General features: G+C 38.1%; 1 protein-coding gene across 2 annotated transcripts in view; it reads left to right on the top strand.

Moving 5' to 3' along the window:
• The window catches only part of LOC120429313 (uncharacterized), a 227,278-nt gene that overhangs the window by 173,836 nt on the left and 39,532 nt on the right, over positions 1-13,910 (top strand). The gene's annotated exons all lie outside the window — the stretch shown is intronic.

Consider the following 13,910-nt stretch of genomic DNA (forward strand, 5'->3'; position numbering starts at 1 on the left):
ACGAATCAATTCTTTTAAGCTCCATTGATTTATATTTAAAACGTGCATGGACATCACCAAAACTCGGAGCGTATGGTGGTGTGTCCCCACGCTTCTTCCTCCCCTGTAGATTCAGAACTGTATTGTTGTTTGAACACCCCGTACTCAAATTCAATTCAATTCAACGACTCATCAAATCAAAATCAAATTATTCGCTCTACAGCATTGCCTTGGCGTTCTCGATTACGAGATTCCTATTCGAAACTAGGTGTCCGAAGGCTAGATTGTTGAGGCAATTGCAAACCTCTTTTTACACCTAAGCTTCCATCCACCCCAGGATTCGAACTGACGACCTCTGGATTGTTAGTCCAGCTGCCTACCAGCGACTCCACCGAGGCAGGACCCAGGGAGACGACTCCTACACCTGGACTGAGCTAACGACCTAACCTTTTTTTAGGTTAGTCCGGGGCCAACATTTACTTCCCGTCCGACGGAAGGCGTGGTCAGACAAATCTCGTCTCAAAATTTGCCACCGGGACCTTCTGGGATCGAACCCAGGCCGACTGGGTGAGAGGCAACCACGCTTACCCCTACACTACGGTCCCGGCCGACCGACTCATCTCTGCGGTAAACTTTGCGCAGTAGGCCTGGTCGGTTTAACGTTTTGCGATGTTTCAATGCATTCTAATGCAATGGTGCACTACAAATGTTAATAAATGACAAGAAGAGGCTAGGCGTAATCTAACCTAAGGCACTCTCCAGGATCCCTTCGAAAGATTGGCTGCGCTAGGGTTTGATTAGATTAGATTAGACGTGCATGGACATCACGCCATGGCTGAGAAGATTGTTATTGCAAATCAATATACCTGAAAAAATTCTTCGTGGGAAGGACGCCTTTGGGGTCCTTTTCAAAAATCCGCAACATGAACAATATTTTACCCAGGATTTTTTTAAATTTATTTAATTTTAAAATTTTCGATATACTTCTTGAATCTTCACCTAAAACGAAGCTTTATGAATGATCGCGCGCCTCCGGTAAAATGTTTTCTAGGTCACAGATACTTCAAAAGGACCCCTAAAGCTACCTTGCAAGAAGATTTTGTTGATACATTTTGGTCATATTTGCGCGGGAAATATACATTTCGCAAAAAATCTTACCGGTTGAACAATGTTTGGAAAATAAATTAAAATCCTTTCTTTTTTATAAATCTTTTTTTATGTCCTTTGGAACTAAAATCTTGAGATTCATTCAACGATAATATGCAATGATATCAAAATAGTTTTCCCAAGGATCGACACTTTCAGATTATAGTAGAGAAATAGTAAACATTAAAATAATCGATGCATTTAACATATTAAATGATTATTTCAAAATTAGTTGCAACTTTTGTTTTGTTGAATTTTAGATAACTCCGACTCCGACTCCGACTCCGGGTTATCTAAAATTGTCGGCTCTGACTCCGACTCCGGCTCAAACAAATTTAGCCGACTCCGACTCCAGCTGTTCGAGTTTTGACGACTCCGACTCCGGGTCCCCAAAAAGACCCGACTCCACCGACTCCAGCTCCGACTCCGACTCCGACTCCACAACCCTGGATATCTCAACAACTAATGGTCTGATTTTCAATGATAAAGCATAAAACATTCGTGAAATTTTCCGATCTCTTCAAAAAAAATATTTTGGAAAACAATAAATCAAGACTAGCATTTTAAATTGGATAAATATTCAATGTTTGGCCCTTTTGAAATGTAAGTCTTGATACAAAAATTTTAAAAAATATTTTTTGAAGAGATCGGAAAATTCTACAAATTGGACCATTAGTTGCTGAGATATCGACATTAGAAAATGGTGGGCTGTTTGGATGAGGCTTAGAAAACTTCAATTTTCCTGTTTATTTTTCTTTAAGCCGCTGTATCTCAGCAACCAGAGGTCCACTCTTCGATGTCTCTTAGACAATTTTATAGCAAATTTTCTGAACTTTTCAAAAAAAAAAGTTTTAGAAATGGTCACTCATGGTCATTTTTTTATCGAAAAACTTTCACTATTTCACTAAAATCAAACTTTTGATGGCTATATCTTGCAAACAGAGCCCTTTATCAAAAAATCTGTACAGTACTTTTCGATTTCAAATTCAATTTTACATAAAAAAAAATTACGTTAAACTAGTTTGTGCATGTAATTTCGATTTTTTTTCCAAAAATCAATATTTTTTCAAAAATTCATAGCTCGGCGGCAGATTTTTTGACCATGTTTCTCTATGGCTCAAAACTTGCGGATTTTTGTCCCCTTAAACATATCAAAAAATCTCGAAAATCAAAAAAGTTGATTAAAAATAGTCCTCAACAGTACTTACAATTTTGCCCAATACACCAAATTGATCAGAAAATTACTCAAAAGTTATAGCTACACGTACCATTTTTGTATGGGCAGCAGCCAAAATTGTATGAAGACTTGTATGTGTGAACCAATGACACAAAATAGCTTATTTGGTCATAGGGAAGGCCCCCACAAAGTTTGAGCCAAATCAAAAAATACAAATAAAATCCATTTCCGGTTTTGGTAGAGAATTGCTCAGCAGTCGATTTAGTATTTAAAGTATTCAAAGTATTAAAAGTATTAAAAGTATTTAAAGTATTAAAAGTATTAAAAGTATTAAAAGTATTTAAAGTATTTAAAGTATTTAATGTTTTTAAAGCATTTCAAGTATTTTTAGTATTTCAAGTATTTTAAGTATTTCAAGTGTTTCAAGTATTTCAAGTATTTCAAGTATTTCAAGTATTTCAAGTATTTCAAGTATTTCAAGTATTTCAAGTATTTCAAGAATTTCAAGTATTAAACTTGTGAGGAACATTGAACTAAATTTGCTATTCATCTGTAATGACTATTTCTTAATCCTGGTTTTCTGTTCTTCTTTCACTCTCCGAATCATTTGTCTCTTTTTTGTCATTGTGAGGGTATCATCGATCCATCCGCATTGACATATTATCTTTTCATTTTTCTGCCTTTCTTCATATTTTTCACTGTCTTTTTCACACTTACTACCAGTCTTTGTGAGGGGATACTGAGCTCGATTTGCTCTCCATCCGCATTGACCTTTTCTCATCTATGATTTTCCTTTTCATCAGTAGTTAGAATCAAAGCCGGGGATTGGGGAGGGAGCATCAGGGCAGTGGACAGTATGCTGTAATGGCGGAGACTGGATGTGGATAGTGGAAGATAGTTTATTAGTTGTACAATTCTCAAGGATTGTCCAATTAATACATCTATTGACTTCTGTCAGTCTCCAGCTGTCTGCCGCGCCCTTTTAGGCCCCCAACAGGGTGCGAGCCCTGTTTTTCAGGCTTGTCAGACTTTTTTCGGAGTTATTGGAGGTTTCTGTCGGAAGGAGATTCTTTTCCCCTGAGGACACCGTGAGTGATTTTGCTTGTTCGCGTCCAACGACCCCTTTTGGCCCTTCATACGACAGTAATTTGAAGATGCTCCTTTTAAGTCTGAGCCACTGTAATTCTAGGCAACCGCTACATAGGTCATCCTTGTGGCCCTGTTGGTTATCACATCAAATCAAATCAAATCAAATCAAGAATTGCTCAGCAGTCGATTAAGCACTAGATTTTTACCCCCTGATTTATTATTGATTAGGAACATTCTGAAAAATAGGTGCACGGAAAAATTACCGATTATAAAATTAATTTTTTTTTTATAGAAAAAACAATTTCCCAAAACCCATATGATTTAAGTTTCGATTTTTTTTCGATATATTTTAGCGGACAATGACCGCGGTTATTATAATTAAATAATGGCATCATTAGTGCGCTGACCACGGGGACGCGTTGTCTTGTTTTTGCATGCTCATTTTCATTTCTTTTGTGTCGCTGTTTGTGTGCTTGGGTGAGTGGTTATTATAATTTAATAATGGGGGGGGGGTCATTGTGCTAATGAATATTGTTGCGTGACAGTCGAAGTCGTGATTATTCAGGTTATTTTTTTTTGTGTGTGCTTTTGTGTCGCTGTTCGTATGGGGTGAGGGATTGTGGTAATTTTACTGTCTGCGTGTAAATTTATCAATTCACTATATGATTTACATAATTGTTTATATTATTCCTCATCCTTTTCCTTTCCTGTAACATACCATCTCCTCATACCATATATGATCAAATTGTTTAAATTAACGATACTTTCTAGAACAGCATGGGAACCATCTGGAGCATTTATATTTTAAATTACTGCTATTTTTTACAGCTTCCTGGAATCATCTTGATTTTATTGATTATATTTATTATATGTATTATATTTGTTTCATTTATTATTTTTACCAAACTACATGCTTATTATATAAAACACTAAAGACTCACATTTACACGTACAAACTACCAAATCATTTAATACATTACGCATTCAACCATTTTCATCGGCCCGATGAAATTCCCCTAACCCTCATTCCAATCCTCCCAAAAATATTCCGTTCACTTTTAAAAGTTGCATGGGTTCCCTGCACTTTTGCCACTAGTGAACAACAAAAACATCCCCTCCCAAATCCCCACGGGACTGTACGGGCGTAGCCTTGGAGCACAGTGTGGAAATTTACGTTCTTAGATATTTTTGGATGTACCGGGCAGCAATCAAATTGTCTAAGAATATTGAATTGACCATTGTGGCACCCCCTACAGCGTGGTGCAGACCCGTTATGCTATGCTATTTTAGCGGACAATGCCCGCAAATTTTGAGCCATATAGAAAAATGGAGAAAATTTGGTTGCCAAGTAATGATTTAAAAAAAATGTGGTTTTAGGAAAGAAATTAAGTTTTTTTTTGTCATTTAAGGAAAAAAGTTTTTGTGAAAAAAAAGAAATAAAAAAAATGGCAGATTAATATCCGTATACTTTTTTTTCTGAATAAGGCTGGTACAAATTTTCTTAAAAGTTATAATCGGCCCGAAAAATTTAAAAAACATCAAAGTTTCAAAAGAAACTTAAGTGCAATCATGTGAAATCAACGTAAAATGCATTCCCCTGCGTTTATAATCAATTTTAACATGTTGGGGTAAATTAACAAATATTTTGATTTTTATTGAATTTTCGATGTACAAAACCACAATAAGTTTTTTTTTGCATAACAAATATTACTTTCTATGAAAACTAATGGTAGCATTTTTCAATGTTTTTTCATTGATATGTTGACATTCTGTCTTGTAATTTTAATTACTAGCAATTATAGCATACTGTATAAGAAAGTTGCAAAATATTGTAAAATATGTTTGAGCTGACACCATGCAATATAAAAAGAAAAGATAAGAAGACGATTAGCCCACCTTTGGCAATGTTTCACCGCGAAGAATGATGCCCCCAGTTGGTTGGTGGAGGCGGCGGCTGATTTGCTATGTAAAATAATTCACCACACTTGTGTGCTCTAGTGCGTGCTTGTGTACTGACTTGGTGATGGTTTCATCTACCGCAAGGATGCAAGGATTATACCTCCTTTTCTGCCTTCCAAACGCGACGACAACGGCTTGCCAACGATGATTGTGTTCCGGTTCCACATGAGATGAGGTCCCCCTCTCCCCTCGTCCTGGTGGGGTTGGTTGATGAGGTGGCTTCATTTAGAACGCGGAAATAGAACAAACGTCGTGGTGTGGGCGTTGTGTGTGTGTGCGCCAATGTGTGATTACTGTAATGAGCTTTTGAGACCATGTAATTAACTTGATCATCATCAGCTTCATCTTGTACGGCGAGGCAGTGACATGGTATGACAGCCACATCAGTTATTGGCAGTTTGACGACCCCGAAGGCGTCACATCCAGGCCAGGCTGCACCCGACGAAAGATGTCGCTGCCTGTAGGGCGAGGTGCCAAAAGCCTCATCATCTGTCGGGTTTTTGGTAACTTTGTGCACATAAAATTCAATGTAAGACCGAGGAGCAGAGCTATTAAATTGGTCTTGTACGCAGCGGTAGGGAAAATCCATCAGCCGTACTTTAACGAACCGAAATTGAACTTTTGCAGAGCACTCTGACAAAGCCAAGAAGATTTTTCGCCCTGCATTTATGACTCAGTGTGGAAGCACTCCAATACCAAGAGTCCCATTTTATTACATAATAAAATTAAGTCAGTATTAAGTTTCCAGTATCAGTATCAGATCTCAGATACTCAGACAGACCACTAAATCGGGGTGGAAGTGAGAAGCAATAGAAAAACCAGTAGCATGGTTTTGTGGCCAAATCCCCCTCCAACCCCTCTACTGAGTGTCATGGGTTTAAAGCTTTAGCCAAGGGGAATGTGAAAGCAATGAACGGCGCGCGAGACAATTGTTGACCTTTTGCCAGGCAATTGGTGAACTTGTTCGCAGATAAGTGCTTCAAGGTAATTAAGCAATGCCGTTGAGGGGGGTTCGGTCAAGCCATTCCAATTTCTGTTCACATGGTGGGAAATTTGAGAACAATGAAGACTTGTTGCCGAAATTATACATAATCTGATTTTTGTTTCGTAATGATAATTACGTGACACAACGAACTTAAAAAAACTGTGAAAATGTATTCAACATACATAGGTATATTGAAAAATTTACCTCTGTAATGCTTTACATTTTTTCTGCGAGGCTTTTTGACAGTTACTTTGACAGCTTTAGTTTCCGAGAATTTTACTTCTCTTGTTCGAAGTTTTCTCTCATTATTTTAGTATCTAAAATTTCGGTTATCTTGTTATGTTTATGTTTGTTTTTAAAAGAATTTGGCTTACCATTACATATCATGAAATCACTTTTTACCTTTTCGTTAATTAAAATTTTTGACGAATTTTTAAACTGAAACGCGCTTAGAAGCGAAGAATTTATTACTTTTAACTCACGAAAATCAATCAAATTTCGATGAAATTCTAAGTTGCCAATGTTCGAAAAATATTAATGATTGTATAAAATCGTCTAGAGTATAATCTTTGCCAGGGTTTTTAGATTGCTCATTTTAATGATCTTTCATATAAGGTTGCAGGTAGGTGTCTATAATAACAATAAAAAAAGCATGTTCAAAATGTTTGGATTGCAATGGTCAATGATTAATTTGTATATTAGGGTGGGTACGGATTTTAAAAAGTTCTCAGATCAAGTTCTGGTGTGGTTCCCCTTGTAGGGCATACCCATAGGGACTCTCACACAAAATTTCAGCTCATTTGGTTGAGAACTGGCTAGTCTCAAGCGAGTAGCTATTTGACATGTGGCGTCGCGGTGTTCATCAAACATTCATAGCATGCTAAGAAAAATTTGATGCTTTTCTGGGGAAAACCGTTGGTCCCGAAAACCTGGATGTATTGCCGTTGAGCTCGATGGGGGTTGACCGAATCGACCTGGTCTCTTAGGAAAGACGATTCCGCTCATTTCTGACCATCCTAGAACTTTCTACATGTTTTCCCCAGGCCTGTAGAAGCCAATGAACGAAAATTCAAAATTTCCCATAGTAAATCCCATGTAAACTTGAACTCGCTTGAGACAAGCCAGTTTTCAACCAAATGAGCTGAAATTTGGTGTGAGAGTCCCTATGGGTATGCCAAACAAGGGGAACCACACCAGAACTTGATCTGAGAACTTTTCAAAATCCGTACCCACCCTAATGTATATGCTGTAAAAGATTTCTCTCTGACTTTTGAGAAAGTTTTTTCAAATGTAGGGTAAGGGAGGAACGAAAAATAGAATTAATTGTAATGGCCTTAGTAAATAACAACACAATCCAACAATATTATGTCTTAAAATATTATTAACTTTGCAAATCTGTAATAACCCATTTTTTCATTTAGCACATAAACGCCATTTTTTGGTAATTTGCATTAATTAGTAAAACAAGTAAAACAATGTTGTACAACGTTGAAGAGCAGTCAATTACAGAAAAAATATATGTTTTAAAATATCAAAAAATGGACGACGTGTTCATGATCAGGGAACAAAATTACCCCTCAGAAAAATGTTAAAAACTAATCATCACTGGTCAATTTCTGTCCGATTTCATGTGAGTTGGCCGAGAATATATTCTCGTAAAGTATATACTTTTATATTTGTTCAATGTTTTAAAAGATTTGGTGAAAACTCAAAGAGAATAAGTGAGTAATTTGCACCAACGCACACGAAATCGGAAAAAGTAACCCCTCTTCGAATTTCGTGAAACTTTGCTCTAAACAGTAATTTTGGTACCGTAAAACGGGGTGACTTTGATAGGTTTGAGATTTTTCCGCAAAATGAAGAGTACAAATCAAATACGTACAGAATGGTATGGAATCATTCTGACCGTAGTAGAGGAGTGTTCAAAGTACTATTAGAAGAAATTTTCATAAAATTTTGAATAGTTTAAAAAATTAATTAACTATAATTAATAAAATTTTGATATTTAAATAGCATTATTTTATTATTCTGAAAGTGACATGATTTTCTCAATGTACATGATTCCAAATCAAAAAATGGAATGCATTTTCGGATTCTTTGGACAATTTTCCTTTTCCTTCCTGAAAAAAAGTTTTTAAATAATTGATATCATGTGTTTTTGTAACATAATTTAAAAAAATCTCCCAATTTATAGGCATTTCCAGAAGAACAAAAAGTTCAAGATGGTATGTCAGAGACATAACCGAAAGACATAGGACCAAACAATTTGAATGTGTTGTTGGATTGCTAGTGAAATCTGGAATAAGATTATTTTATTTTGTTTCATAGATTTGTCGGCAAAATTGTCATAAATGTTCTCCCAAGGTGAACCTTCCATGAGGGCACCGACAACTCCAGGTTGTGGCCACTACGGTCGAAATGTCAATTTTCATGTTCAGTATCAAAAACCATGAATTTTGATACCCATATTGCCACAACTCGTATGGTTCTGTAAAAGACCCTCTGGGCCCCGGGGGAACCTGCTTTGAGATCACCGGCCACTCAAGGTTGTGGCCACTACTGTCGGAATGTAAATTTTCATGTTCAGTATCAAAAACCATGAATTTTGATACCCATATTGCCACAACTAGTATGGTTCTGTAAATGTCCCCATAGGCCCCGGGGGAACCTTCTTCGAGGGCACCGGCCACTCCAGGTTGTTGCTACTACTGTCGTAATGGCCATTATTATGTTCAGTATCAAAAACCATGAATTTTGATACCCATATTGCCACAACTCGTATGGTTCTGTAAAAGACCCTCTGGGCCCCGGGGGAACCTGCTTTGAGATCACCGGCCACTCCATGTTGTGGCCACTACTGTCGAAATGGCCATTATTATGTTCAGTATCAAAAACCATGAATTTTGATACCCATATAACCACAACTCTTATGGTTCTGTAAATGTCCCCCCAGGCCCCGGGGGAATCTTCTTTGAGGGCACCGGCCACTCCATGTTGTGGCCACTACTGTCGAAATGGCCATTATTATGTTCAGTATCAAAAACCATGAATTTTGATACCCATATTGCCACAACTAGTATGGTTCTGTAAATGTCCCCCCAGGCCCCGGGGGAACCTACTTCGAGGGCACCGGCCACTCCAGGTTGTTGCTACTACTGTCGTAATGGCCATTATTATGTTCAGTATCAAAAACCATGAATTTTGATACCCATATTGCCACAACTAGTATGGTTCTGTAAAAGTTCCCCCGGGCCCCGGGGGAACCTTCTTTGAGGGCACCGGCCACTCCAGGTTGTGGCCACTACTGTCGAAATGGCCATTATTATGTTCAGTATCAAAAACCATGAATTTTGATACCCATATTGCCACAACTAGTATGGTTCTGTAAATGTCCCCCCAGGCCCCGAGGGAACCTACTTCGAGGCCACTCCAGGTTTTTTCCACCACCAATTCGACATTTTTCATGAGAACCGCCGCATCATAGCGACTTCCACGCCGTCCGCTTCGCTCGAATTTCCTCCTTCTGCTGCCGGTGGTTCTTCCTTCTGGTTGCTGGTCCTCTTCTTCTATTGGCCGCTGCTGCTGCTGCTCCGTGCCGGCCCGACGTGCACAGTTCGAGTGCTCGTTCCAGTGTGACTTGCTTTTGCGAAATCTTCTGCTTAAATAGCGGCAGAGCCGGAGAACGGCACAAAAGGGGCGCGGTCTCGAATGCATACGCTCGCTCTGATTGGTCATCTGTCCGATTTGTACTGAAAAATTACTCATTTTGATTGCATGTTTAAAGTGCTTTAACTATGTTTAGTCAAACTATCTATGTAGTTAAACAATAGCTGAAGTCTTCCTCTTTCGATTGGTGGTCCAACCGTCTGTATTGATTCACAGGGAAAAAAGATATAAGCGTTCAAAATGTCCCCTTTTTTAACGCTTAAAAGTGACGCTTTGGATCGAATTTCTGAACTGGCCCCCCAATATAGTAAATAGAGACATAGTCCTATGTCAAAAAAGCAAAGCAATCCACTTTAACGACCCCGGGTCTTTTGTGGGCTTTGTTGCAAGTCTCTGCTCATTTCTAGGCGTCCGAAGGTTATGTGTGGTGAATCGCCCAAAACCTCTTTTACGCAAATGGACCGACGTTTTACTTCCCCATCCGATAGAAGACCAGGAGGATAAGGCGGGAATCGAACCCACGCCCCGTAGCAACTAAGGGATCGGCAGCCGAAGCCGCTAAACACCGCGCCACGATGCCCTCCAGAAGAACAAATCTGGAGTTTTTTTTTAAAGGTCCAATAAACCAAATTTCCAGTTTATGCTTTTTGGGTGTTTTTGAAACCGCCTTGAGTCAGGGGTATTAAAAAACACCTAAAAAGAAAGAACTGAAAATTTGGTTTATTGCACCTTTTCAAAAAAAAACTCCAGAAATATCATATAAAATGTGAAAACCTTTGATTCTTGCTTCTATTTCAGTATAGAGTGTAATATGATCGATAATTTTAAAAACAAAACTAGTTTTAATGAATTTTAGGCAAAATTTTGACCTTTTAACAATTTTACCTAAAATGTATATGTATTTTGTTAAAAATCTTATAAACTTAGTGAACTACTTATGAACATTGATTTTATTTTTTAAAAGCTGTATCAGACACCGTAGTGATGGTACATTTGACGTAAACATAAAATTTGAACACATCAAAACCGATTTTTACAGGAATAATTAAGGCTAAAAGTCACCCCGGAATTCAAAATAAGAATTATCAATGTAACTATTCTTTTAACCTCTATTGAAAAAACTTTTTTATCAAAAATAGTGCATGCACCTTGTCTGGCCTACCCTAGTAGATGTTTAAAAAATAGTTATATTAAGACAAACCTTACCAGTTGGAAAATATTCCAAAAATAAATTGATACTTAAAATTTCCCATAAAATGTCTTACGATTTTTGGCAAACGAGTAGCGGGAAATTGAAGTAATTTTAAAACTATTTTTTTTAACTTTTTATCGATACGAAATATTTTTTTTCTTTTAACTTTGAGCAATTTATGCAAAAGTCTCTTTGACACCAAATTTCTATCACTTCACGGTTTCGAGCTATAAATCACTGACAAACGTGTCTTAGTAAGAATCAAGAATAATGAAAACCCCACCGTCACGGGATATCGAAAAATGGACCTCGGATTCATGATTAGGGACCAAAAATACTCCTTAGAGCAAAGTTTCACGACAATCGAAGAGGGGTCGTGGCAAACTGCTGTGTGAGTTGGCGGAGAATGACCCAAATATTAGTTTAAAAGCTGGCTTTTCTCGGAATAATCGTTTTTTTCGATGATGTAGTTTTGGGAAACAAAACTTAATGGCCCATATTTTAAAAGGACCATCCATAAACCACGTGGACACTATTCTGGAAATCTCGAACCACCCCCCCCCCCCCCTCCTTGTGGACAATCGTTCATACAAAAATTCAATTTGTATGAATCGTGGACAACCGCCATACCCCTCTCCCCCCTAAAGTGTCCACGTGGTTTATTGATGGTCCTGAAAGAGGCAAAAATTTCCCATTTGGAAATTACATGGTAAAGCTCACACCTAATCACCCAAATAGTAAAAAGTTTCAAAAGATCAATTTCAAGAGCTCTTCCAAAAAGCTACAGCATAGCAGTTTGGACCGCGGCAAGATAATTTCACTATTGATACTTGAATACTCAAAATTGAAAATATATATTTTCTTCAAGGGTAACAGTATTATATTCCCAAATTGTGACAGTGTTATATTTATTTTGTCGTAACACAAAAAAAGAAACAGATTTGATTTTTTTACTTCATAATTCAAAAGAGAATTGATGAAGTTTCCTTTTGATAAATGTACCCTTTCGATGACACTTTCCAGTAACTGAACCCAAACGTGATAATCAACTCTCGGCAGCAAAAACGAAAAGCAGAAAAACCCCGTCCTCGATGAGAAGGGTTCTTTTGATGGCGGAAAATGGCACACACTGTAATAAGTCAAATATGTTACCCGGCTTTTAGTTTTTCTTTCAACGCTAGCAAAACGTTTCTCGGACCTTCGTCGTCGTCGTATGAAATTACGTGCGCCACAGCAGCATTATCTGGCCGCTCCCGTTATCCGCTCGCTCAATAAAGCTTTGAAAGAAAGCATGGCCCGGATTGTCCAGTAGCTGTCGAAGGACGAGGTCACGGCCCAGCCGGCAGCCAATTGCGCCATCACCAGTAACCGGTGACCACCGCCAGCACTGACCGAGAGGGGGGAAATATCGACGTCTTGGCCACTGCAGAGAGAGAACGAGAGGAACCTATGCGGACACCACTTTTCCGGATAAACAGGTCACGTAATTGTCTCAATGAAATATTATGAAACACCATTACGCGATAACTTTTTGGGAAGAGTCCATTAGTCCGTGGTGTAACGGGGATTGGGGACAGTCTCCGTAGTGCAGTTCCCACCAGTAGTGGCCATCTAGCTATAGAACACAGTTAAAAAATATCATGGTTATTTTACATCTGGGAAAGGGCACATCTTTTATGTCAGGAAAAATATGTAAATTTACCTCTGAAAATTTGTAATTTTACCACTATTCTGGTGTAATGTCACTTTTGAGTATAAATTGAGGTAAAATTACAACATTAAAGAAAGAATATTACATTCAACCTTTTAAAATTAAACCTTCCAAATTTACACAATTTATTACAGTGCCGTGGTTAGTTCTAGTCCTTGTCCGTGGCCAGTCGGCCGCTTGAACAGTGGCGGTGGTTTGTTCCATAAACACAGTTGAGAGATTCTCTGGGAACTATTCAGAACATCAGACACAAATTCTATCTTCAATCAGATTTTAAAAGCATCAAACCTAATGCATTTTAAATATCCATATACAAAACTCCATGATCAATACTTCATTTTCAATGCTTCTTTTTCCTCAGACTAGTTCTCAGAGTTTTGATTTTTTGTCGAAATAGTTTTTGAAAACTCTATTCCTATGCTTCCAATTTCAAACGCTTCTTGCACACAAAGCTGTGCAGCGCTCGTCCAAGAGAATAATGGCCACGAGTCGAGAGAACAGTGGTACCATTCACAGACACAGAGAACACAGGTCGAGAAGAGCGAGAGAATTATTCCCTCGAAGTTCATTAGCAATCAAAAGTTCATCCTTCAAAATAAAACTGTCGACTGCGGGAATCGAACTAGATACCTTTGACAGACTAACCCAATGACTTAACTGCCTCGTTCCCCACAGTTTGATGACTAAGTAGTGGTCTGATGACGGTGTACGACATTTGTTAGAAATTTATTGTATCAATTAACATTTGTTCTGATGGTGTGAGTTGGTAGCATTTTTGTTTCGATTTTGGCTTTGAGCCATCAAGACTCTGAATTTTGTTAATTTTCCATCATTTCCAGAAAATTGCATTACATTGAATTTTCTAGAGAATTGTTCAACAAGGCGACAACCATCCAACATCAAAAAAGCGTCCTGTTGCAGCAAAAAGCACTCCTTTGGTACAGCGGAGCACTGTCGTCATATACCGCAGATCCTCCAGCCTTCCAGCTCGTCCCACGAGGTCCCA

The sequence above is a fragment of the Culex pipiens genome, chromosome 2 (assembly GCF_016801865.2).
Source record: "Culex pipiens pallens isolate TS chromosome 2, TS_CPP_V2, whole genome shotgun sequence".
Taxonomy (NCBI): domain Eukaryota; kingdom Metazoa; phylum Arthropoda; class Insecta; order Diptera; family Culicidae; genus Culex; species Culex pipiens.